Raw genomic sequence first — 24,784 nt, forward strand, 5'->3', positions numbered from 1 at the left:
TTTATCTACTCAAAAAGATACATGTTGCATAAAAAGGGTTAAATATCTGGAATTTTAGAGAACCAGCTGTTAATTTGTTTTGACATTGTTCTTTAATTTAAGGTCTACAGGGTTGGCTGAGTGAAGGACAGTCTGCAAGACCATTTCTTTATTCAGAGAACGGAGCACTCAGATATTCAGAAATGCCATATGGAGAATATATCTGCCTAGTACATCCAAGTATCTGAGTGTATGTTTACTTTAAGCCTGATTCTACATCTTGATTTATTTATGAGATTTTCAGTGCCAGTCCTTCAGCATCAAAGCGTGGGATTCTTGAGGCAAGAGTACTGGAGAGGGTAACCATTCCCTTCTCCAGGGGATTTTTTCTGACCCAGGAATTGAATCTGGGTCTCCTGCATTGCAGGCAGATTCTTTACCATCTGAGGCACCAGGTAAGCCCAAAAGCATGTGTAATCTTGGACGAATAATGTGGGCCTGGATGCCAGGCAGCCTACCATGTACAAATTCTACCACATACTATTTGTGTGCCCATCAGTGATCTATTTTCTTCATCTGTAAAATGAATATAGTGAGACTTCCCTGGTGGTCCACTGGTTAAGACTCTGTGTTCTGAATACAGTGATCACAGTTTCCATCCCTGATCAGGGAACTAAGATCTAGCATATCGCATGGTGTGGGCAAAATAAGTAAGTAAGTAATAAATACATAAGTAAATAAAGTCTCCAGTCATTGACATTAAAAAATAAATTAATTAATAAATAAAATAAAATGAGAATAGCAATAACATCTGCTCATAGGACTTTTGCAAAGACTGGATTAATTCATGTAACACAAACGAAAAGATGTCTTACACATACTCACTGCCATATGTTTATTAAATAAATATTTAAATGCTTAGTAATGAATACATGAATTACTTCATGTGCATTAGTCGCTCAGCTCTGTCTGACTCTTTGTGACCCCATGAGCTGTAGGCCACCAGTCTACTCTGTCCATGTGATTTTCCAGGCAAGAATAGTCAAGTGGGTTGCCATTTCCCTCTCCAGGGGATCTTCCTGACACAGGGATCAAACTCAGGACTCCTGCATTGCAGGCAGACTCTTTACCATCTGAGCTACCAGGTAAGCCTGAATTATTTACTTTAGGGTAATGTATTAAATGCTCTAATTAGACATGGCTTTCTATTGGAAAATGGACAGTCACAGAGACTGACAGAAATTATGAAAGTTTTCCAGAAGGAGATAAAGCAAGTGTTGGAAGACAGTGGTCAGATGCAGAACAGGGAAAACCCATTTCAAATATGGTGGTGGTTTAGTTGCTAAGTCGTACCCGGCTCCTGCAACCCCATGGACTGTGACCTGCCAGGATCCTCTGTCCATGGGATTCTCCAGGCAAGAATACTGGAGTGGGTTGCCATTTCCTTCTCCAGGGGATCTCCCTGACCCAGGGATCAAATCTGGGTCTCCTGCATTGCAGGCAGACTCTTTACCAACTGAGCTACAAGGGGAGCCCCATTTCAAACATAGGGGAAAAATAAGCAACGTAGTTGGTGACAGTGAATACAAGCTGCCTTGCACTACAAAAGCAACATGCATAAAGTGGAGATATTTATTTCATTCTGCTTTGAGCTCCTTGAGAGGCGCGTGGTGGGCAGCATATCTGCAGTCTTTGTATCTATAACACAGAGCTTTACATGTAAGAGGCACTTGTCATCTCATGCATTATTCTTGAGATAGCTTCCTAAACTTCTCTCGAACACGTCTCTCAATCACATTTCAATCTCCCTCACGCAGAGCTTCCAGGATAACCCACGGCACACACATAATCCCTCAAAAGAAGAGCAGACAAGAGAACTTCAGTGTCTGCCTGTTACAGATGGTCCTGAAAACACATTATTGTTCCAGCACGGGCCCCATTTTTCATACCTTCTCTATTCAGCCCCTCTGTTCCTCCATCTAAATCATATATATTTGTCTATACACATGAAACAATTTTTCTAACTATAACAAATATATTTTTGTATTGCAGTATTTAATTCTAGAGGCTAAAAAATAGTGCATTGGGAAAAGCAGGGAAAACACCAGAAAACAGAAAGAATATGCTCATAAAGGGAAGAGATTAAGTTCCTGAATATTGACCAGTTCTTAGAACTATGTCCTTGAGGACTCGTTGCCCTGAAGGACCTGTCCTTGGATCAAACTCCTACGTTAGTTTCCTAACTGTTCTCCACTCCTGTCCTCTGGGACTATAACCTCTACACCAACTGCAGTGGCATCATCCTAATGAAAATCAGGGTTTCATCTGATCCCCTCTCTTTTTAATGGATTCTGTTGTACTCAGAATACAATGTAACCTGCTCTCCTTCTCTAAACCCATCTCCTCTCTCGAGCCACAGTGGCCTGTGGGCTGCATGGCAGACCTGTCAGAAGGATTTCTCTTCAATAAGTTTGAGCTCACAGTTACCTGTGATAAGATACTTGGCTTGATTGTTCTCTCAGTTTTTTCCAATTAGTATCTTTTCACAAACACCTGCTACATTATTGTTGTCAATAACTTCACATTCTACTATTTTCCCTAATTTTTGATGCATTTTAGTGCACCTGAGTAGTTGCTTGGATTCTGATCATCACTTGGTACTTGTAGATATTAGTCTCCAATCTTTGAAATTAGAAACCTGGTCCTGAATTCTGTAATCTCATCCAAGAACTAGTTGGGGAAGTTCTGCTCAGTTGCAGCAGGCTGTCCTTCAGTCAGCAGTATATAGTTCTCATTTTTCATTCTCTATCAATGTCTATAAATTCTTTTTTTGAAGGACTATTGAGAGCACTGTAATATTGTACATAAAGTACCCAGTAGACTGCTTGGCACAAAACATAAAGGATATTTACAGATAGAGTTATTGCTGTTTTTTTTTTTTTAAATAAAAATGTTTATTTGTCGGTATTATGCCTCAGTTTCAGCATGCGGCTCTTCGTTGCAGTACATGCATTCTCTAGATGAGGCACGTGGGCTCTGGAGCATGCAGGCTCAGTAGTTGTATCATGTGGGCTTAGCTGTCCCTGTGGCATGAGGGATCTTAGATCCCTAACCAGGGATTGAACCCACTCCTCCTGGATTGCATGGTAGATTCTCAACCACTGGACTACCAGGAAAGGGTCACGAGATTTCTGAATAGGAAATCTAGATTTTCCTCCTATACTAATGGGAATCTTCTTAAGGCCCCAGAACCAATTTTCTTATTTATATTGCCAAATTATTCCAGAAACCAGCTAGGTTTGGGGTTATGCCAGAGAAATTGAAGGTAGGCATCCAAGGGGGCTAGGCAAATGTATGCAGGCCCCAGCATAGCTCAGGGAATCTGAGCTTCTACATTGGGCCTTAGGGTTGCCTGTATTGCCTTCTCTCAATTTCATTTAGCTGACCGTGTAACCAAAAAAAGGAACAAGAAGAAAAAGCGGGCAATTTGAACATTTCCTGCAGGAGGCCTAAATGCTATTCTTCAACACATCTTAAGGAGTTTACTTTTCAAAACCACATCACACCATGATGCAACACATTTATTTCTTGGAGAGGAGAGTATAAGCTTTCAAACACATGGCTTCTTAGCCAGGTGCCGCCTTGGAAAGGACCTGTTGCCTGAAATGCATTGCAGTATATTACAATCCAATCGCAGCTTCACTTATCTGTTGGAAAGGCATTTATATTGCACTTATTACCTAGTACCTGTTAAAGCTGTTTATGGAGACCACAAGGAAGAAATAATTTTTATGCTCCTTTTAGTTTGCTATAAATTCAGAAACAATTTTGCTTGAACAGCTGATCTGTGAATTAATAATAAGGTACTATAACTTTTTTTCACTACAGTATGTCAAGTACTTCCTTTGTGTTTAAAAATTGATGAGGCTCAAAACTCCATTTCTTTACAGGAAACAAATTTCAAAGGCCTATGGGGGTAATCACCACTTCCTTTATATGGAAATTTCCTTCTAAGATCACACTTTGGCTGGTACAAAATAAATAAAAAGTTTAGCTTTGAGTTCAGTATGACATAAAGTATTATAATCTTTTTTAAGGACTTCCTGAAAAAATTCTGTGAAAAACCATGTGAAGAATAGTTTCTAGTCAAATAGATCATGCTTTATCTCAGAAATGCTATCTAAAGAAGTAATTAACTGAGACTTTTCATCACGTGAATAACCTTCTCAGTTGCTTTCATTGGCTCTGTCTTTTTGGATTTCCAAAACTACTATTGTTGAAGTGAAATGATTCTCTGTCTCGTGTTTTTTTATTCAGCATTATCTTGCATTTCCAAGACTAAGACATTGGTGAAAGGAGCATTCTACTGTTGGGATCATTAACCAGATACAGGCCATGATGAAAATATCCTCTTCTCCAGATATGATGTCTTATTCCTGTGCATAGATGCATGGCAGCTGAACCAAAGTCAACTTGAAGGTACCCAAGGCAGGAAGCAAGATGTCACCTTTTCTAGTATTTTATACGGTTTATCATCAGATGCAGGTGTTGTTCAGGAGAGGGAACAACACTTTTGCCAAGGTCCAAAAATGGTCCAGATTATTCATGTAGTAAGACTAATTCTTAAAGTAGTGTTAACATAATTATTTTCACATTGGAAATAGATTGTTCACTTATTCAAAACATTTACTTACTCTTTACTGGAGTCATATGGCACAAAATGAATAATATAAAGTCCTGAAGGGAAATAGTCTACCCTTCTTAAAGTTTTATTTTTGAGAAGCAGTGAGAAAAATTATTGAATAGGGTCTGTAGGAGGCCTGAATTGTCCTTTATATAAAGATAAGCTTATACTTCTTTTTCTCTACTTCTTATAAATTAAAAAAATGCTTTCATTCTGCTCTTTTTCCATTTTAACTCTTTATTTATTTTCTTATAGAAAGGGAATCTTGCTTTTTCCCCATTTTTTTTTTCCCCTAGCACTCAGTATGCTGATAAGATTTTGTAAATATCCAGTCTCTTAAAGTAGAGATTGGAAGTTAAGTCAGAAAGGGGCAAAAACACTACTTCGGATTTTTGCAAATACATACTATACAAATGTGCTTCAACATTGAGCAGTTTAAAATTACAAACAAAATTTATATGGTGTTGGTAGAGTTTTTAAAAGTAGACACTGAAGTTAGAGAGAAACTGTATCTAGGAAAGAAAATATTTTTATACCATAAAATGTTGCTATCTTGACTAATGTTTAAGTTTTCCATATTTAGATACTAACTATGCTACCATTTGAAAAATATCAAATCCAATGATCATGAGGTGTGTCAGCTTCTGGCCTAATGCCACTCAAAATAAGTTTAGGGTTGATTTGTCATTAAAACTGCATTTGGTAACGTGGTGAATTGAGCTGTATTACCGATACCACAGACATTCGGATGATTATGTATTACATTTTAACAGCTATTCATTGCTGAGGAAGTCTTTATTTCAAAGAACATTTGTCCCCTTTGAGAGAATGATTAACACTTGGTAGTCCTTTTATCTATATAGGACTGCATGGTGACCACGAGGCGTTAGAGAGAAGAAGAGTGCAGAGCATGAGGCTCTGGTTTAAGTCAGTCTTAAGACCTAAGAGTTTGCTTTGAAGCTGGAGGGACTTTGGAGATATCTGATTCAATTCCTTCATTTTACAGATGAAAATCTTGAAACCCAGTGAGATTAAAGGATATACCTGAAGTCACACAGTTCACTTATTGAAGAGCTTGGACTGGAGCCTGTGTTCTTAAATTCTATTCTGCTCCTCTCTCAGGAAAGGGATGTTAACAGGCAAAGCTTAAAACTACTGTGGGAGATATTTTTTAGAAGATTGGCTGCACTTTATTTTTATTTTTTGAAGTATAGCTCATCTATGATGTTGTATTAGCTACAGGTGTAAGCCAAGTGATCCAACCATACACATATATATCTATTCTCCTTCAGATTCTTTTCTTTTACAGGTTATCACTAAGTGTTGAGTACAATTTTCTGTACTATACAGTAAGTCTTTGTTGATTACCTATTTTATATATAGCAGTAAATATCTGTTAATCCACAAATTGTAATTTATTCTGTCATCCTCCTTTCCTCTTTGGCATCCAAAAGTTTGTTATCTATGTCTGTGGATTTATTTCCATTTTGAAAATATGTTCAATAATATTAATCTCAATCAATATATCAATATTAATTAATATCACTAATTATTAGAGAAATACAAATCAAAACTACCATGAGCTATCACCCGACACAAGTCAGAATGGTCATCATTAAAAAGTCTATAAATAACAACAACAACAACAAAAAGTCTATAAATAACAAATGCTGGGGATGGTGTGGAGAAAAGAGAACCTTCCTATAATGTTTGTGGGAATGTATATTGGTAAAGCCACCATGGAGAACAGTATGGAGGCTCCTTAAAAAAAAACAAAAACAAAAACCCTAAAAATACACCTACCTTACAATACCACTCCTGGGCCTGTATGTGGAGAAATAATTTTTTTTTTAATTTAAATTAATTGTTGTTATCTCATTGCTCAGTCCTGTACAACTCTTTGCATCCCCATGGACTGCAGCACCCCAGGGTTCCCTGTCCTTCCCTGTCCCTGTCATTTTTTACCCTCTATGTATTGGCACATAGATGGAAAAAAAAAATTAAGTATTTTGGAGTGTTTAAGATTATAGACTATCAAAAAGTTCCAGAAAAAGTACTTAAAGAAAAAAAAATACACTATTTTCTAGTTAGTATCTCAATCTATATTTGCTTACTATTACTTTCTTGTATAACTTATAGACATTCGTATATCTTCATATTCTTCACTATATGCAGGGATTCAACTTACTGAAATGAGTTAACTATATATAGCAATTCTGTTCACATAACATTTATTTAATAACCATTGTCTCTTAGGTATTGTATAAAGTGAATGGTTTTACAAATTCTACTAGCTTACCTCAGGAAGCTTGATGTCTAGAGAGAATGTAAGGATAGACACAATCCTCTGATATAAAGAAAAATGTAATGTAGCTTTAATGGCTGTAATTGTAATCAGTTTTGAGAATTTAGAACATGTGCAGAAAATCATAGATACAGTTAGGGGATAGTGCAGGCTAGAAAAATTCCTTAGAACTAACAGGCACAATTCGATGTGGGTCTTCAAGGAAAGGCATAACCTTGTAGTCAATATGAAGGTGGATATTTTTAGCACAGAAATTACTCCAAGTTCATTTCTATGACATTCCCCTTTGCTCTTCAAGCTTGAGGACACAAGTCATTGAATAGAATTAAGCAGTCCTACTTTCTTTGATCTCTAGCTATGAGTGACTTGAAAATAATTTTTTATAATATTTTCAGTTGCCTAATGGTCTCTAGTAGTAGTTTAGTCGCTAAGTAGTGTCCGATTCTTGAGACCCCACAGACTGTAGCCTGCCGGCCCCTCTGTCCAATAGATTCTCCAGGCAAGAATACTGGAGGGGATTGTCATTTCCTTCTCCAGGGGATCTTCCCGACCCAGGAATCGAACCTGGGTCTCAGTTAAAAATGGTTGCCAACTGTCTCAGAGAATTCGGCAAAATATGGTTTTTGAAAGGACTTACATTCTCTACCAAAAATCATGTTAAGAATAAACTATGTCAAGATTCTGAAATTAGCTTTTAATGTGATTAAATGGTATATATGTATTATTGAGATTAAGGTACAAATGATGTATTACTATAGAAAACCAAGCTTCACTACTAGGTAAACTTTATAAATATGCATTATAGTTTAGCTAGAAATAAGAAAACTTCTAAGTTAAATGCTAAATGTTTAATAGTAGAAGCTGACTTTAATATCTTGCACATGTGACCTCAGACATGAGAATAAGATCATCAGTTCTCGTAATGGGGGGAGTTTAACTGACTAAAGTCTCAGCTGCTGTGCTTTGAACTCTACAGTTGCCTTTGTGAAATGATAGTGTTGTCCACAGGTTTCTCTGACCCAGTCCTTACAGTAGTAACTCAGGCTCATTTCTACTGATGTGAGCCATCTCTAAGTGGGGGTTTCGGCTCCTTACAGTAGTAACTGAGTATAGTCCTTACAGTAGTAACTCAGGCTCATTTCTACTGATGTGAGTCATCTCTAAGTGGGGGTTTTGGCTCCAGGACTTCTAATGGCATATTCTTTAGGCTCCATAGTAGTCTAAGATGCTTCGCTCAAACTAATTTTCTTTCTGACCATTCTTCTTCACTCAGGCTTACAGGTGCACCATGGGTAGACATGCACCATGATCAGAAATACACCATGGACAAATAGACACCATGAACAGATATGCACCATGGACAAACAGACACAAAGGATAGACATAGACACAATGGATAGACAGAAATATCATGATCAGATGTATATCATGGGCAGATAGATCTCTCAGCCCTGCCTGGCTGTCTCCCCATTTATTTTCACAAGTGTTTCTCCTAATATAAATTTCTTGCACAATGCTTCATATCTACTTTTCAAAAGACCCAGAATCAGACACATGCATATAAACTGTACCTAAAGAAAACCTCTGATTATAATAAGTCATATCATGAATATGACAAATTTTCAACAAAAGCAATGAATTATTATTATTTAAGAAGTTCAGTCTTCATAGTAAACAATCAAAACTAGCCCATTCCCTGGCAACTGTCAGAAACGCTATTCAAATTGGCCAATGAATACAGTGCTTTATACTTTTACCATACAGAAAAAATTGGACTTCCTAAAAGGAGTCAGAAAAGCTTTTTAAAGTTTGTTTTATTTTCTGAATGTAAAATAGGCCTTCCATGTTTTATTATGTACATGTGATTCTGCACATGCTCTTTCATCTATCTAAAACAACCTCCCTCATGAATCTCCCCTTGTTTGGCTGACAACTTATTAAGATTCAACTTTTTGTTATGGTCTCAATGTAATCATGATTAAGAGAAATTCTACAACAAATCCAAGCGAAAAGATGTTTACTTGTCAAAGGAAGGCAAAAGCTTAAGAACATGTCTGTATGGAGTCAAAACTTTATACAGAGGACACACAGCAGAATGCTCTAGTTGGAAGGGCAGTTCTGCCAGTCCTCAGGTGCCCATAAGAACATGCAACTGCTGGTGATACCCCTTCAAATCTGGTAAAGATCTAGAAAAATCCTTCTGTTTCTGCTTTTCATTCTCAAGGGATCTGCATTCTTTCTCATATCCTTCCAAGTGTTTAGGCAATTTTGGCTATTGCCTGCTTGCCTGGTGTCAGAAATTAAGTATTTTTTATTGGTTCCTAGAGAAGGGGTGAGCTCATTTTCAATTTTCTGGGCAAACTATCCACCAGCATTTTCATGTCATAAGCTTTACATTCTGGTATTTCTTCAAAATCCACTGTATACATTACTTCTACTGCTACTTTTTCCCTGACTTCTCCAAAATGGTTGCATCCTATCTTTCTCTTAGAAATGTCTTGATGCTACATCTATTATAGCACTTACCATAATGCATCAGACTATGTTTATATATTAAACTATTTTACTAGGTTTGGAAGACTTGAGGGTCAGTCCTCACGAAAACATATGTGTTAAAGTTTCCTCTATCAACTCTGTCCATCCCAGCCTATCTTTGCCTACAGATGATCAGATTGAACCTGTCAAAGAATTGGAACATTTTACTCTTTCTTAATAATTAGAAGGATTAACTCTTACTTGAGACAGAAAGAAAGTAAAAGCTTTCCCTGAGTAATTTCAGTCTTGCAGCAGAAAGTTCCTGAAATAGTTTCAAATAACTTCTATTAATTAAATTCAATCCTTCCCTTACTGAGCATTCTAAATTGGCATCATGTACCAGGCAATGAGCTAAGTGTTGGAGTAGGAATACAATAACAGACAATGATTCTGTTACTCAGCACCTAACTCTGATGAAGACAAATATGGGAACAAATAATTTTTGAAAAATCACTTCTGCTATCATAAAACTTTCATGGAATTCTATGAAAGTATAATTTTGATGGGCTGGAATAAATTTAACAGAGGAGATTAGGTGTAGAGACAGTGACTCATAAGAGAGTCTAGCATAGTAGAAGCCTAGTGAGCAGAGCGTCTAAAGCACAAGATGAATATCAGGAAGTAGCAGCTAGCAAGATTGAAAAGAAAAAAAAATGGAAAAGAACTAGATCATAAATGGGCATAATCCAATGACAATTTCTTTTAAAGTTAATGAGGATTATTACTATCTTGGAAGCATTGCCTTGATTCCAAATGCAATATAGTAATTGAGACAATTAGACAAATAAGAATATATATTTTTGGCAGCAGAATTTAGAGCTTGTCTTGATCTTGTGAAACTGGGGAGTGACATGGCGGGTGAGCCGTCCACACGGAAGCGGAAATCACTCTGCAAGATTCGGCCTCCAGAGGAATTGTTGCTCAGGCTGAGCTTAGACGTTGTGAGATAACAACAAATAAGACAAGCTTAACGGGATGAGATTGAGATGGAGGATTGCCGCTGCTGCTGCTACTAAGTCACTTCAGTCGTGTCCGAATCTGTGCGACCCCATAGACGGCAGCCCACCAGGCTCCCCCACCCCTGGGATTCTCCAGGCAAGAGCACTGGAGTCGGTTGCCATTTCCTTCTCCAGCGCATGAAAGTGAAAAGTGAAAGTGAAGTCGCTCAGTCGTGTCCGACTCTTAGCGACACCATGGACTGCAGCCCACCAGGCTCCTCCGTCCATGGGATTTTCCAGGCAAGGGTACTGGAGTGGGGTGCCTTTGCCTTCTCCTGAGATGGAGGATTACACATTGCTAAATGGGGCTTTTTTTTTTTTTTCCTCATGTTCATTTAGGACCAATGATAGTGAAGGCAAATCGCTCCCTCCAAGGCCCTAGTACATCAGGGCTGCTCAGAAAGAGAATGCCAGGCACATGTGCAAAAGTTACCTCAATAAGGAGAATGAAGTTTCATTAGAGGCAAGGAGGTGCAGAAAAATGTTGGTAGAAGTCTGTGGATGTAAGGGAATTTACCTCAAATAGCTGTTTGTAAAAGTGGGATAATGTCAAGGCATCTGAGGTAATTTCCTGCCTAGAAGTCCATCTGAGATTTTTCACATTTGTCTTTAAGTGGGCCAAAGTCTCTACCTATTTTTTTTTTAAATATCTTATGTTCATAATGTACCAGAGAGAAAATAAAAACCACAACTTTGAAATAAGTGAGCAGCTCATTGCACTGATTGCATTAGTGGTGAAAATGAATACACCATTCAACAAAATACTTTATCTAAAATCTTTCATATGGAGGCTTCTGATTGCCCTTTTATTTCTTGTTGATGATAAAGAAAATAGGCTGCCCAATTAGCATTGTATATAGCTATAGAATGATACTTTTACAAAGTCCTATGAAAAAAATTCATAAATGTCTAACTAACACCAGAGGTTATTTTTCAGTTCTGCAATTCATAAATGTAAATGAACAAAAGATAATTGAATTGAATTAAAATATATCATTACTGGACTAAGTTTCAAAAGTAAAATTATATTGATGGATCTACATTATGAATTAACTACTATACTCCAGATGCTTGAATTTTTTACAGAATAGTTAATTATCATATAGAAAGCAATGCTTTGAAAAGAGATAAGCAGACTATTCTGGTACAATAGATTAGAAACAAAAATCTGTTTTGTAGTCATTCCTTTCTCTCATACTTGAAATGTATCCTTTCTAAGGCTTATGCCAGTAACATTTCATAGTGAGGACAAATATTATTGATCACAGAATATTTAACTCACTGGCAGCTATGAAGGAATCTCTCAAATGATGATGAAAATAGGGAATGAGCAAGCTTGTTAGCTTGTTTTCTACTGGAAGTGATTTAAGCATTAAACACACATTATAATCAATATAATTTAGTTGATTAAGTATAATTCAATTAATTGATTCAAAATCCCCTCTTTTTTTTTTTTTTTTGCAGAGAACACAGCGAGACTGATTACATATCTGGATATCTTGATAATGTATTTGTTTCTTTTCTCCCTATATTATAATATGCTATTTTTTTTATAGATTAACAAAGAACATGTCTCCAAAAATGTCTCATGAAACAAGAAACATCAGAAATGTATCTAAAATACAAATAATAGTTCAACATCTTTCCACAAAACAGAACAAAAAGAGATTCGTAGTAAGCAAAGGCAAATCGTAAATAGAGATCAGTGTGTGTATATGTGTGTTGGGGGAGTGGATGGGTAGGGGGCATGGAGTGTCATCAGCCAGCAGAACCAAATGTTCAAAAACACTCAGACTCAGCATTCAAACAATACTGTGTCCATATACAACCCAGTTGAAATTTAATAGCAGCATAACATTAAGAAAGCATACAAAGGATGAAACATTGCCTTGCAAAATTAAATGTTTAATAAAGATCAAACATTTGTGAAGTGATTTAAAAACTATCTGACAATTGGTAGCACAGAGGCACCAATCCGTTAGAACACATGACAACCTATGTACATCTGCTTAACAGAAGCCTTGATTATTTAATACACACACAGCCGAGCTATGGAAAACATATGTACACACAGGGTAATTAAAACCGATTGACACTTTCAAGTTTGTATTAATCAAAAATTAATTTCAACATGCACTGAATTGTAGAGCCACCCTTTTGTGCATCTAAGAATTGTGCCAGGAAAGTTCTCAAAGGAATGGCCAGAATGAGTTGATTCTGACATATGTTCTACAAGTGATTAAAGACGGATTATTGCCATTTTCAGAAGCTGCAGGTCCTGACAGATACAGATAATGCCAAACAGTACAATATCTGCTCGTATTATTTGTCTTGGCAAAGAATAAGGTGACTCAACATGTCATCTCACAATGACAAGGCTACTTTTTATTTTATTTTTTCCTTTTTAAGTAGCAAAAAGAACAGCTAAATATTTCAGAGAACACACTGCAAATGAGCACGTCATTACTGACTGCAAGGAATTCACCAACATACAGATCTTTGTTCCTTCCATTGTTCTGCAGAGAACACAGCAAGAATAATTGCATATCTGGGCTTCTTGATAATGTATTTGTTTTCTTTCTCACTCCACCCACAGAAAGTCTCTGACAATCTCATTTACGGACAGAATGGGTTCTGTCTTGTTTTCCTCAAGCTGTTCTGAGTTTTCTAATGAACACCCTTCTATGCTGGTGATTTGTTCATTCTGTTCAAAATACTGACCTCCTTCAGGACCTGCCAGATGTCACATTTTGATGTCTTCTTATTTTGTAGATTCTTACCTTTACCACATTTTTCTTTCAGCCTTGAGGAAATGAAGGTCTCTATCATGGCTGTGATTTCAACCACTAATAGTGTTTTATTTTAAAGGGTCTGAGATGTCTTACACTATAGGATTGACATTTACAGTGATGCATATTGATCATAACAGAAATAACTGTGATAGCTTATTTTTTTAACTTGTTTGGGGGACACACTGATATTCCTAGTCAACTGAGTAATACATTTTGAGAATGTTCAAGCCTTTGCCTGCTTGGTAGTCAATACGTAATAAGCATGCAGATTTATCTTGACTACTTTGATAGTAACATTTCAAAAATTCCCCAGTAATCCATTTGACAAGTATTTATATAGAATTCTTCCATGTGATCTTTGTTACAGAATGTTTTTCCTCTAAATTTTTTTTGGCCAAAGATAAGATTCTCAACAGAGCTCACAGCAGTTGTGTAAAGCATCATTGCTCATGACTGACAAAAAAACAAACAAAAAAACAAAAAAACCCACAAAAACATAAAACAACAAACTATATTCTTGATTTTGAGCCTCTGTTTCCTGTTTGCTAAAGAGTATGATTTACTCTCTCTACAGCACCAATATTAAAATAAATAAACAAGGCTTCCTGAGTTTTATAAGTCAATTACTAAATATACTAAATGTCAACTGCAGATGACTTTGTTCTTCATTGTGTTACAATTTGATAAATTCCATCTTAAAAAACAAATTACTCTTTTTTGAAAAATATTAGTCATGGAGTAGGTAGCATTCTAGTTTACTTGTAAATCTTATCAGTTATTCAACATTGTTGTACACTACATTGATGCTAAATTAAAACTGAGGAGTCTAATGAAATATCAATGAAATATTTCTAATTAATGATATCTCTAATGAAATATCAACTCCAATATGCATGCTTTGAACCAAAAAATGTATTGAGTAAATGTCTCTAGAGCATTTTCAGAATGGCATGAAAGACATAAATCTCAAACAAACAATCTAGGAGATTTATAATGAAATCTACCTGAGAGAGAAAACAAAAAAATTCTTTAGACCTTAGAAGAATGACAATGTGTCCCGCCTTCAAGGTTTCTTCAATCTGTTTTAGTTAAATCCTAAATGACAAAGGCTTCCCTTTAAGAAAGGTCCTAGTGAATTTTCTCTTCTTAGCACTTAGAGAAGATGAGGATTTGTGCAAGCTGTAGAGATGGATGCCCAGACTGAATAAGTGAATCACTCCATTTATAACTGCCATAATCTAAAGAACTCTGAGTAAAATTCTTAGATGGCAATCTTACAGGTTTGGTGTTACCCTTGAGCTGACTCAAGTAATCAAAAAATCTTCAACTGAGCTGTCTCCATACAATGTTACACAAGTAACTGATACATGTTTACTCTCTTCCTCCACAGCACATAAGGCCATGGGGAAGTTTTCAGCAAGCTATAAAGTAGACACATTTTTTCTTTTATGAGGAATCACCATGCCAGATAGACACTCAGAGAAACATTACTAAGTGCAGCATTTTTTAACAAATATTTACTGAGTGTTCATTAATGTAACTACTTTAGAGACAATATGACCCAAAAAAAAAAAAAAAATCATCATCCCAAGGGAAAAAGAAACAGCATTTGTTTATCACTTACTATGTGCCAGAACGACATAAAATCCTACAATCAACAAATAGTGTGAAGCAGGTAATATGTGTATTTTAGACATAAGGAAACCCAATATCAGACTTTCATTTTAAATAATAGGATATCCAATACAAATATCTTAAATGAAAAAAAAAAAAAAAAGGAGAGCTCATAGAAGAAATTCTGGAATGAGCTCAAATATAGCTGAAATTTGCTCTACAGTAATGTAATCATAACTCATTTTTTTTCCCGTTGATCTATTGGTTTTGCATCTTCTCTCTTGGTTTCAGGTCTAAGCTTCATGTGGTGTAATAATAGCTATTGTGGCTCTAGATCCTCTAGACAAATGTACACAAAAATCAAAAGTCTCTTTCTCAAAAGCCTCAGTAAAATGGATGGGTTCTGAGAGGGTTACCTGCCCATGTTTGAATTAATTATTGTGGCCAGAGAGAATTTGGGGATCTATTGGTCTAAGCCTCTGTCAGTTGCTTCACCTCACCAGTTAGTAAGTGAAAAAACTTATACAAAATTGAGACCTAATACAAGGGCAGGAAAAGCCTCTAGCAAACTAATGTGCTTAGAATCACTCTGCAGTAAGTGTGATTCACTAAATTTGCATTTTGTTCTTACGGTTCTTTTTAAAAGCAATTTTTAAAAAATAATACATAAGCATATTTACAAAACAGAAACAGAATCACAGATTTGAAAACAAAAATATATGGTTACCAAAGGGGAAACATGGGGGATGGAGGGATAAACTAGGAGCTTGGAATGAACATACACACACTACTATATAAAAATAGATAATTAACAAGGATCTACTCTACAGCACACGGAAATCTACTCAATATTTGGTGATACCTTATATATATAAAGAGTCTGAAAATGAATAGATACATGTATACATATAACTGAATCACTTTTATTACACCTGAATCTAACAATGCATCATAAATCAACTACATTCCAATAAAACTTTTAAGACGATTTAACTTTTATTAACTCTAGTTCCATACATATGTATAAATGAAACAAAATCTAGCCTCAGTTTCCTATTGGAACATAGCATCGTGTCCATCATGTGAATAATTGAAGCTTGAAATAAACCACATGAAATAAATAAATAAACTTGCTGTGAGGCTGAATGCCTTTAACAAGAAGTACATTCCACTTGTGATTTTGGCAGCTCCCAAAAGTCTAGGGGGGTTGGGGGTAGAGTGTGCATGCTGAGGCTACTGGAGTTTGTAGTGTTGATTCTATTTGCCGTCACAGAAGCAGACAAAGTAGCCAGGCTTTGGCCTCGATATCACTGTTGAACAGATGTGCTGTGGAAGGGGAGACCTGACCTTTCAGTACAACATCTACAGTGTTGGCTCAAGTGCTACATGAGATGTGGACTTGCCTGATGATTCCTTCCTTCCAGAAGACTTCAGCATTGCCTTGGGAATAATCAACATTAAATGGGACCGGGTTACTCCTGCTAGCAATGTCTCTCACGTCGTAGCCCTGCATCCTCTCAAGGCTGGTTATTTCAGCTTCACCTCAGCAACTATCCCTTACCTGGCCCAAGAGGACAGGCCCATAGTGATGGACTTTACCAGTGCTCCTGAATGGGGAGGAATCCTGGCTCAGCATGAGTTGAATTGGAGATTTTTCCCCCATTTCCTGGACAGGGTAGGCTTCCCGGTCATGACTCTCCCTTCAATGGGCATCCCCCTGCAGTCATGATACTCCAGCAGGAGGAAATAAGACACCCCCCAAACCAAAAAAGAACTGAGTGGGGCTTCCATGGCCCTCCCTTCCCCAAAAATCCAGGTGCTTTCTAGACTCCCAAGGGTATCTCAATGTCATCTCTTCTCCCTTAACCCTTGGCCACATTCTCCTGGGTCCTGCCTGCTCTCAACCAGAGTGAAGGATCATGTGGGAGTCTGTGAGAGCCTCCTTGGTTCCATCATGAAGCCATACAAACAGGAATGCTTTCAAAAACTACCTTGATCCTTAGGCCCTATGGTGTACCACTGATGTGTCCTGGGGTATGTTGCTAGCAATGTGAACTCTCTCAGGGGTCCAGGAGCAGGCGCTTTGGAGACTGCCTGACACCACCCCTATCCCCTGCCCTCCAGGCTCAGAAGAGAGTGGAAGATAAGATGAAAGTTGTGGATCCTAGGAGGCTACCCAGTCTCTGTGCTGGCTTAGGAAAGCTCTTACCATGTGGGGTATTCTAATAAAAACAAATGCCACCATGGAGGGAAAAAAAAAACAAAAAAAAAAAACAAGAAGTAAATTCTAAGGAGAATGCCATCATAAATGACAAAAGAATAGAAAAAGTTGCATGAATTAGAGAGTGTTTGAGGTTGGCCAGGAGATTGATATAAATTAAGAGGATCCAAATCAGGATCAGAAAGAGCATTTCAGACAACATGGAAATTATAAAGTACAGATTCTTTTAACTTACAATGTGGTTATGGAAGTAAATACCACAAGTCAAAATGAATTGAATAGCCCTAACCTACCAAAGAGTAGGCCTAACCTAACATTAATCTGTGAGAAGGAAAGTGTTAGTTGCTTAGTCATGTCCTACTCTTTACGATCTCATGGACTGTGGCCTACAAGGCTCCTCCGTTCAGGGTCAAATCAGGCAAATTTCCCCAGACAAGAATATTGGAGTGGGTAGCCATTCCCTTCTCCTGGGGATCTTCTTGACCAAGAGATTGAACCCAGGTCTTCTGCATTGCAGGCAGATTCTTTACCGTCTGAGCCAGCTGAACTTCAAAGGGTTCAGAACACTTAAGTTTAACCACAGTTGGGCAAAATCATCTAACACAAAGCCTATTTTATAATAAAGTATTGAATATCATATGTAATTAATTAAATATTACACTGGATGTGAAAGAGAGAATGGTTGCAGAATGGTTATGAGTGTGTGAGTTGTTTACCCGCAATGATGGTGGGGCTGACTGGGAGCTACAGTATCATGAGAGGGGATTCCACCATGTATCACAATCCTGGGAAAAGAGAAACACTTGAATTATGTTTTCTACTGAATTTCTCTCACTCTCACTCCATCTAATATTGAAAAATTATTAGTCAGTCTGGATAGGGGCTACTCAGGTTCCCTTGACTGGACCATAGTATTTGTGCAGATCAGTCTTAGGAGTTAAGCCTGCTGAAGGCAATAGATTCAACATTGTTCATTATTGTTGTTATTATTATTATTGGTTACACCTTGTGGCACGTAGAACTTCCCTGACCTGGGAGCAAACCCAGAGTACTATAATGTCTTACATTCTAAGATAGTGCCCTCTGCAGAGGAAACATCAAGTCTTAACCACTGGAGCACCAGGGAAGTCTGGCTTCAGCATGCTTTGAACTTAAACTATATGTGATAGAAAATATGTTAAGGTTGCATTTTCCTTCCAATGCAAAGTTGTATCACCAAAGCTCTGAAGTTAGTAAGAAGAGTCGAATGGTTCTCTGGTGAATTGAAGTATGGAGAAAATAAATATGGAGAAATAGTAAAGGAGTAGTAATTTTGTTAGCAAGGTGAGAGGGATCAACTTAGGGCTGGGTCTAGAGAAAGAAGAACATGTTAATAAACAGATATCAAATGTTAGACAAGAGCAAAGAACAAAAAACAAGTGCAGGGTCTGTGGAGCTGAGTTTTGTTGTAGCAGAGGTACACAGAAGCAAGAGATGGGATGTTTTATAGGTGACATTAGGATAATTTGCAGAGCACGTTAGCTAGATTTTACTCGGAAAGTGAATAAAGGACTTGAATTCTATAATGTATTGAGTGCTAAGGCCCTGAATTTAGACAGAACAGAGTTTATAGCTGGTTCCAACACTTATTAGTTAAGTGATTCACCATATGTAGAAAAGGGATAAAAGTTTATGGAGCTGCTAGCTTTAAATGAGGGAGTGCATAAAAATTCTTACTTCATTGTCTGGTTTATAGTAAGTGCTCAGTGTTTGTTAATTACTATTAAGATATTAGACAATAATTATAGTAATAAGAACAAAACTACACCTATGCCATACAACCTGAGAAGGAGTACATGATAGAGCAACTCAGCCAAATCCAGAGAATTATACTGTAACTTCTATATTAAAATAAAAAAAAAGATTATAAGGAACCACTTTAAATGATTCTTGTACATAGGACAATAGGAAAGTTAGACATTACTGATGAAACTGTTAAACAACATGAATAAATGGTAGTGGATTTCCTGCATTTCTAGAAAATTTCTCAACTGTCTGGTCTACTTTTCCTTAACATTGTTGCTCCTTTATTTCTTGCTAAAATATGAATTCATTTCTGTGCATGCCTTAGGAAATCTGGAGTTTATCATAATATAAAGTTTGAATATCTATAAGTTATTCACATCAAAGACTTAAATGAAAAAATTAAGACATTTTGTATTTCACTTGTATAAATACAGTAACAAAAATTGTTTCTCTGATGAATTTACAATTTTAATAATGGCTTTATGAATCAGAAGAATAAATACAATTTATCTCCTTCCTATAAATCCAAATGTTATAGTGGTTCCAAAAGTGTTTTCAAATTTTAGAAGATGGTAAAAATGGATCACTTTGAAATTAGATAAGGGATAGAAGAGGTACCAAAAGGATTATCAGCATATCTTAATTTCATGTTGGTAAGGCACAGATTGGATTCAGGAAATAAAAAATGTATTAAATAGGTTAATGTAACTATTTTCATGAGGTTGCTGATAATGATGATATCCATGAAGCTATTTATTAATTCAAAAAACATAAAATATTAAGTTATGGAAACAATGTATAACTCAAATGACTGTTTCCAAATGGTTTATATTCCACTCTACTTCTGTTTATTAAAAAGTCATTTGTGTCTAAACAAATCTTTTTGAATTAGATCTCTTTACTTCTCATTGTAAGTAAAAATTTGGATGTAAGTAGAGATTTTTTAATGTTAAAAAATGACAAGCAAAGTAAGTTTACACAAAATCAGGAAGGCATATTTATTCAATATTAAGATCCATGTGCTGCAGTCCATGGGGTCACAAAGCGTCAGACACCTAGCAACTGAACAACAGCAGTAAAGATACATGTATCTATGATCTATTGAAACATTTCTCAAAAGCATTTTTATATAAATGAATCATTTATGTTCAAGTTGTTTTCAGGTATCAATTAAATGAGTTTTGTCTTTTTTTAATTAAAAATTCTTCAGAGTTCAAAACATTCTGATTATTTGATATAAATTCAACAAAGTTTTACAGCAGGACTTAAACAACATATACTTTAATTAAACAAAAGCAATGTTTCCTTTTACTCAAACTGATGAATAATCTTGATTTATATTATTAAGGAAAAAGTCTAGATTTTTTAGCATTTTCTTGACTTAGTTACATAAATCAGCAACTACTTTCAAGGCATACACAAACTCTGATTCCCTTTTGTTACAATGACACTAACAACTATATTTACATTTCAAAAATTACATAAATATAAAAATAAGCTTCTACATCATGGCAAAAAATTAAATTACTAAAATTTTATATTGGTTTTCTTGAAAATCAGATGTCAATATAGAATGAAAATCTACATATTTTATTACCTGTTCCCCTCTCAAAATAAAAAAGGCAAAAAAGGTAATGTTTTCACAGCATAGAAAAAAGTTAAACTAAATACAGAAGAAATATTAGGCATGCTAAACTCAACAGCTTTAAGAGTCACTTAAGGCAATTATTATTTTTATTTCCCTTAACGCTGTTTTTATTCATCTTGTGAGCCCTGTATACCCTACACCATGCTGGTGTAAACATTGAAGAATAAAACCCTTGCTGTTTGATGTTTGTGACCTACCATTCTTCATGTAATCACGTGGTTATGTGAATATGTCTATCATGGCTGATGACAGATTAGATTTAATAGAAGATTATTCCATCAACTAATTTGTTATAGTTAAATTTTAAGGCTTTCTGACATCCTTTTCATGTCCTTCAGTTCTTACTTGAATCCCATCTCAAAGAACTTTAAAAACTGACATCTTGCTGAGTGATTTTTTTTTAAGAAATAGAACACTATAACATAACAAGTTAATGTTAACAAGTGAGCATCTTTAATTTGAAGGAGAAAAGGAATCTATTTGTCTATATATTCTTTGATTGACTTGCCAGTCAATTTCTGACTCCTACACAGAAAACCATAGACAGGCTACAGTTACAGGTTTAAAAGAAAATTAAATGGGCACAAAATGTTAAAGTGAATTCACAGGGACTAGTTTTTACATAGTTAAAAACTCTTGTAAATAGTTTTTACAGCCTCAAATTATTGTAAAGATAATATCAGTGCACCTGGTGTTGCCCCTCTACAGAACCCCTACCACTACCACTAATTTTACATTTAAAATAACTTTGCTTATATGGCAAAAAAAAAAAAAAGAGAGAGAGAGAAATGTGATGTATATATGAAATAAAAATTTTAGCAATATTCCCAGAAACTTTCTAAAATGTTCTACTGACTGCCATCATTAATTTATGCCTGTGCTCTTAAAGATAAAATTATTTATTTAATAGCATTGCTTTTTGAGCCACAGTTGGGGTCTTTCATTCAAAAGGCAGTTTTTTTTTTTTTAAATATGATACTTGTATTTAAAGTTTTAACATCTAAAAAAGATATTTCTTCAAGTAAAAATTCATTAATTCATAAAATTAGATGCTATGGTAAAATATATCATTTTGCTTCAACAGGAAAATAATAAATCCCTTTAAAAATAGAATTAAAAACCTCAATATTGTTTTCTATACACATTTTATAAGAACTACTTAATGCTTTATTTGCTTCATTCAAAATATTATATTCTAATCTATTGCATTTACATATGAAATAAGTCATGGAGATGTGCACATTAGATTTATGTAAGAAATTTCTTAAGTTCTCAGGGTGAGCTCTGTCCTCATCTTGTGAAGTATTGCATTGTATCATAACTTGTGATGTATCTCTTCATGTATCTTAACTGTTATCTGAGTCTGTTTTAACTGTCAAATAAAGAAACCCAAGAAATCTAGACAGCCTATTGTTTACTTGTTTAGGGTAAAGTAAGTTTGTTTTACCATTTCCAGCAAAACCTCAAATCATTTGGGACAGAGGGGGAAAGCACGTGGAATTGTGCTATGTATACACCGAAGCTGGACTGTGTTTTAAGAATCACTTTGATGAGTTAGCATAAGGACCTCTGAGGGAAGAAGCAAGAGCTATTTTACTTTGCATAACAAAACTTGAAAGACAGATCTGTGATGTGGAGTGTTTCTAAATTACATCTTATTAGTGCTCCATTGATTTCTTCAGTAAAAAATGCTATAGGATGAATCTAGTTAGAGGCTTTATTAAAATCTAGAGCCTGGAGCCTGCTAATCATACTTGTGCAAAACTTTTCCTTTTTAAAAGTAATGAAATACTTATAGACTTCCCTGGTGGCTCATATGGTAAAGTGTCTGCCTACAGTGCTGGACACCCGGGTTCGATCCCTGGGTCGGGAAGAACTCCTGGAGAAGGGAATGACAACCTACTCCGGTATTCTTGCCCATGCCCCTCAAAAAACAGGGGCTCCAAGATCTTGCTTTTAAATCCAACCTGGGGTTCCCTTGTGGCTCAGCTGGTAAAGAATTCGTCTGCAGTGTGCGAGATCTGAGTTCCATCCCTGGGTTGGGAAGATCCCCTGGAGAAGGGAAAAGCTACCCACTCTAGTATTCTGGCCTGGAGAATTCCATGGACTGTAGAGTCCATGACATTGCAAATAGTTGGACATCACTGAGCAACTTTCACTTGTTTCCCATGTGACAAAAATATTACATATACTAATAAGGGATAAATATTACATTATATACTAATAAAGGATAGTAACCTAAGTGAATATTCTGTCAAACAGGGGCTGGCCTATTTGGTTCATCTAGCTTGGGCTCTTTCCTTACAAGACTCAGATGGAGCCTGTTAATAAGGGGTAGAGACCAAGTAGGGGATCAGACAACATTATCTCACTCAAGAAATAATGAGGATAGCTAACTGAACACACATACACACACAAAACACACATAACACTTAGCTGCAAGCACCTAGTAATTTTCTGTCTTAGGCATTTTATACTCCATGTGTGGGTTTACCAATATGCCAAAGAAGGTGGGAAGTACTGTTTAAAATAAAACCAAATCCAGTGAACCAGTAGTGTGTTTACTCCTTTAGAAATAAGATGAAGAAAGTAATCACATGTTTGAATAGAAGAAACTTTAACCCTAGTAAGAATCCTGGAGTGTATGCCAACAATGAATTGCACGTATGTGTGTGTGTGCATTCAGTTGTGTCTGACTTGTGATCCCAGGAACTGCAGCCCATTAGGCTCCTCTGTCCATGGGACTTCCCAGGTGAGAATATGGAAGTGGGCTGCTATTTCCTCCTCCAGGGGATCTCCCCAACCCAGGGATTGAACCCACATCTCCTAAATTGGCAGGTCAATTCTTTACCACTGAATCACCTGGGATATGTAGTATTGAAAGTACATATCTGTTTAATAAACAATTTATGTCTGTATTTTTTTAATTTGGTAAAGATAGTGCACTAAGCCCTGGGAATCTAAGAATTCAAGAAATCCTGACAATTTAGTTTGTGTTTTTGTAGAGCAGACAGGGACTTCCCTGGTGGCTCAGACGGGAGACCTGTCTGTCTACATTGTCTGTCTACAATGCGGGAGACCTGGGTTCAATCCCTGGGTTGGGAAGATTCCCTGGAGAAGGAAATGGCAACCCACTCCAGTACTCTTGCCTAGAAAATCCCATGGACGGAGGAGCGTGGTGCAGGCTACTGTCCATGGGGTCGCAAAGAGTCAGACACGACTGAGCGATTCTTCTTTCTCTTTAGAGCAGACTGGAAGGAAGAAGCAGCTCAGAGAAGCTGAGAAAGCAAAGGTCATGATTGCAGGATTTCTAAGTGTTTCAGGTATTCACTAAAAGCAATGCTAGACAGAAAAAGTTCCAGCTCCTGAAAATCTATAATACTTCCTGTTAGTTTATTTCTTTTTGTGGGAGGAATTAGCATATAAGAAGGAAGGGAGCAATAGAAAAATTGAACCTCACTGAACTGTGATTTTGCAAGATCTTTATCTAGGAACCATTTGTTGGAAACAATTTTAGCTGCTGCTCTTCATCCTGATGGTATACTTTTCCTAAAAAGGTATGAAACAACTGATATTTTCAGTTTCTGATGTGCTTGGCCTTAGATGTAACTGGACAATTTTAGTGCTAAAACTGTATCTCTATACACCTGGCCTGTCCATAAATCAAGTCACACGTATAGAGTTCTCTTGATATATGGCCAGCCAAATATATATATATATAAAATTTTGCTTCAACAGATTTGATAAAATATGAGGGAGAATGATATACTTTAACTTTCACAGAATGTTTATTTTTCCCTTGGAGAAGCTTTAAGGAAACATATATCGAAACCGATCCTTTCTTAATCATTTTCTTGCTATAATTTACAAAGAAAAAGAGTGCTATAGACTCTCTTCAGACTACCAAAATGGTGCCTGCTCCTTGTTATTTAATTTTTCTTCATCCCTTGAGTGGAACCACAGCCATTGGCTGTGCAGAGATTATGTCAGATCTGACTCTGGGTAAGTCCTTAGGCTCTTAGCACCATATTTTTGCAAGCACTCATTCAACTTTCCAGTGACCTATAAGAGTATCTCCAGTTGCCACCTTTGTCCTTTCCAGCCCACACAAAGTGGACCTTCCCTGAGGTCCACTTTCATAAGATTCCTGAACTCTCTATCCAAGCTGAGACATTCACTGGAATCTGTTTTACCCCTGGGGAAAATGAAGAGTATCAAGGAAA

The 24,784-nt window shown here is 36.4% G+C and overlaps 1 protein-coding gene and 1 pseudogene across 4 annotated transcripts in view; one reads left to right on the plus strand and one right to left on the minus strand.

The window, feature by feature from the left end:
* The window catches only part of FSTL5 (follistatin like 5), an 864,807-nt gene that overhangs the window by 32,733 nt on the left and 807,290 nt on the right, over window positions 1–24,784 (minus strand). The window lies entirely within an intron of this gene.
* Window positions 16,132–16,903, plus strand: LOC122695650 (annotated as a pseudogene).

Source organism: Cervus elaphus, chromosome 5 (assembly GCF_910594005.1).
Source record: "Cervus elaphus chromosome 5, mCerEla1.1, whole genome shotgun sequence".
Lineage (NCBI taxonomy): Eukaryota > Metazoa > Chordata > Mammalia > Artiodactyla > Cervidae > Cervus > Cervus elaphus.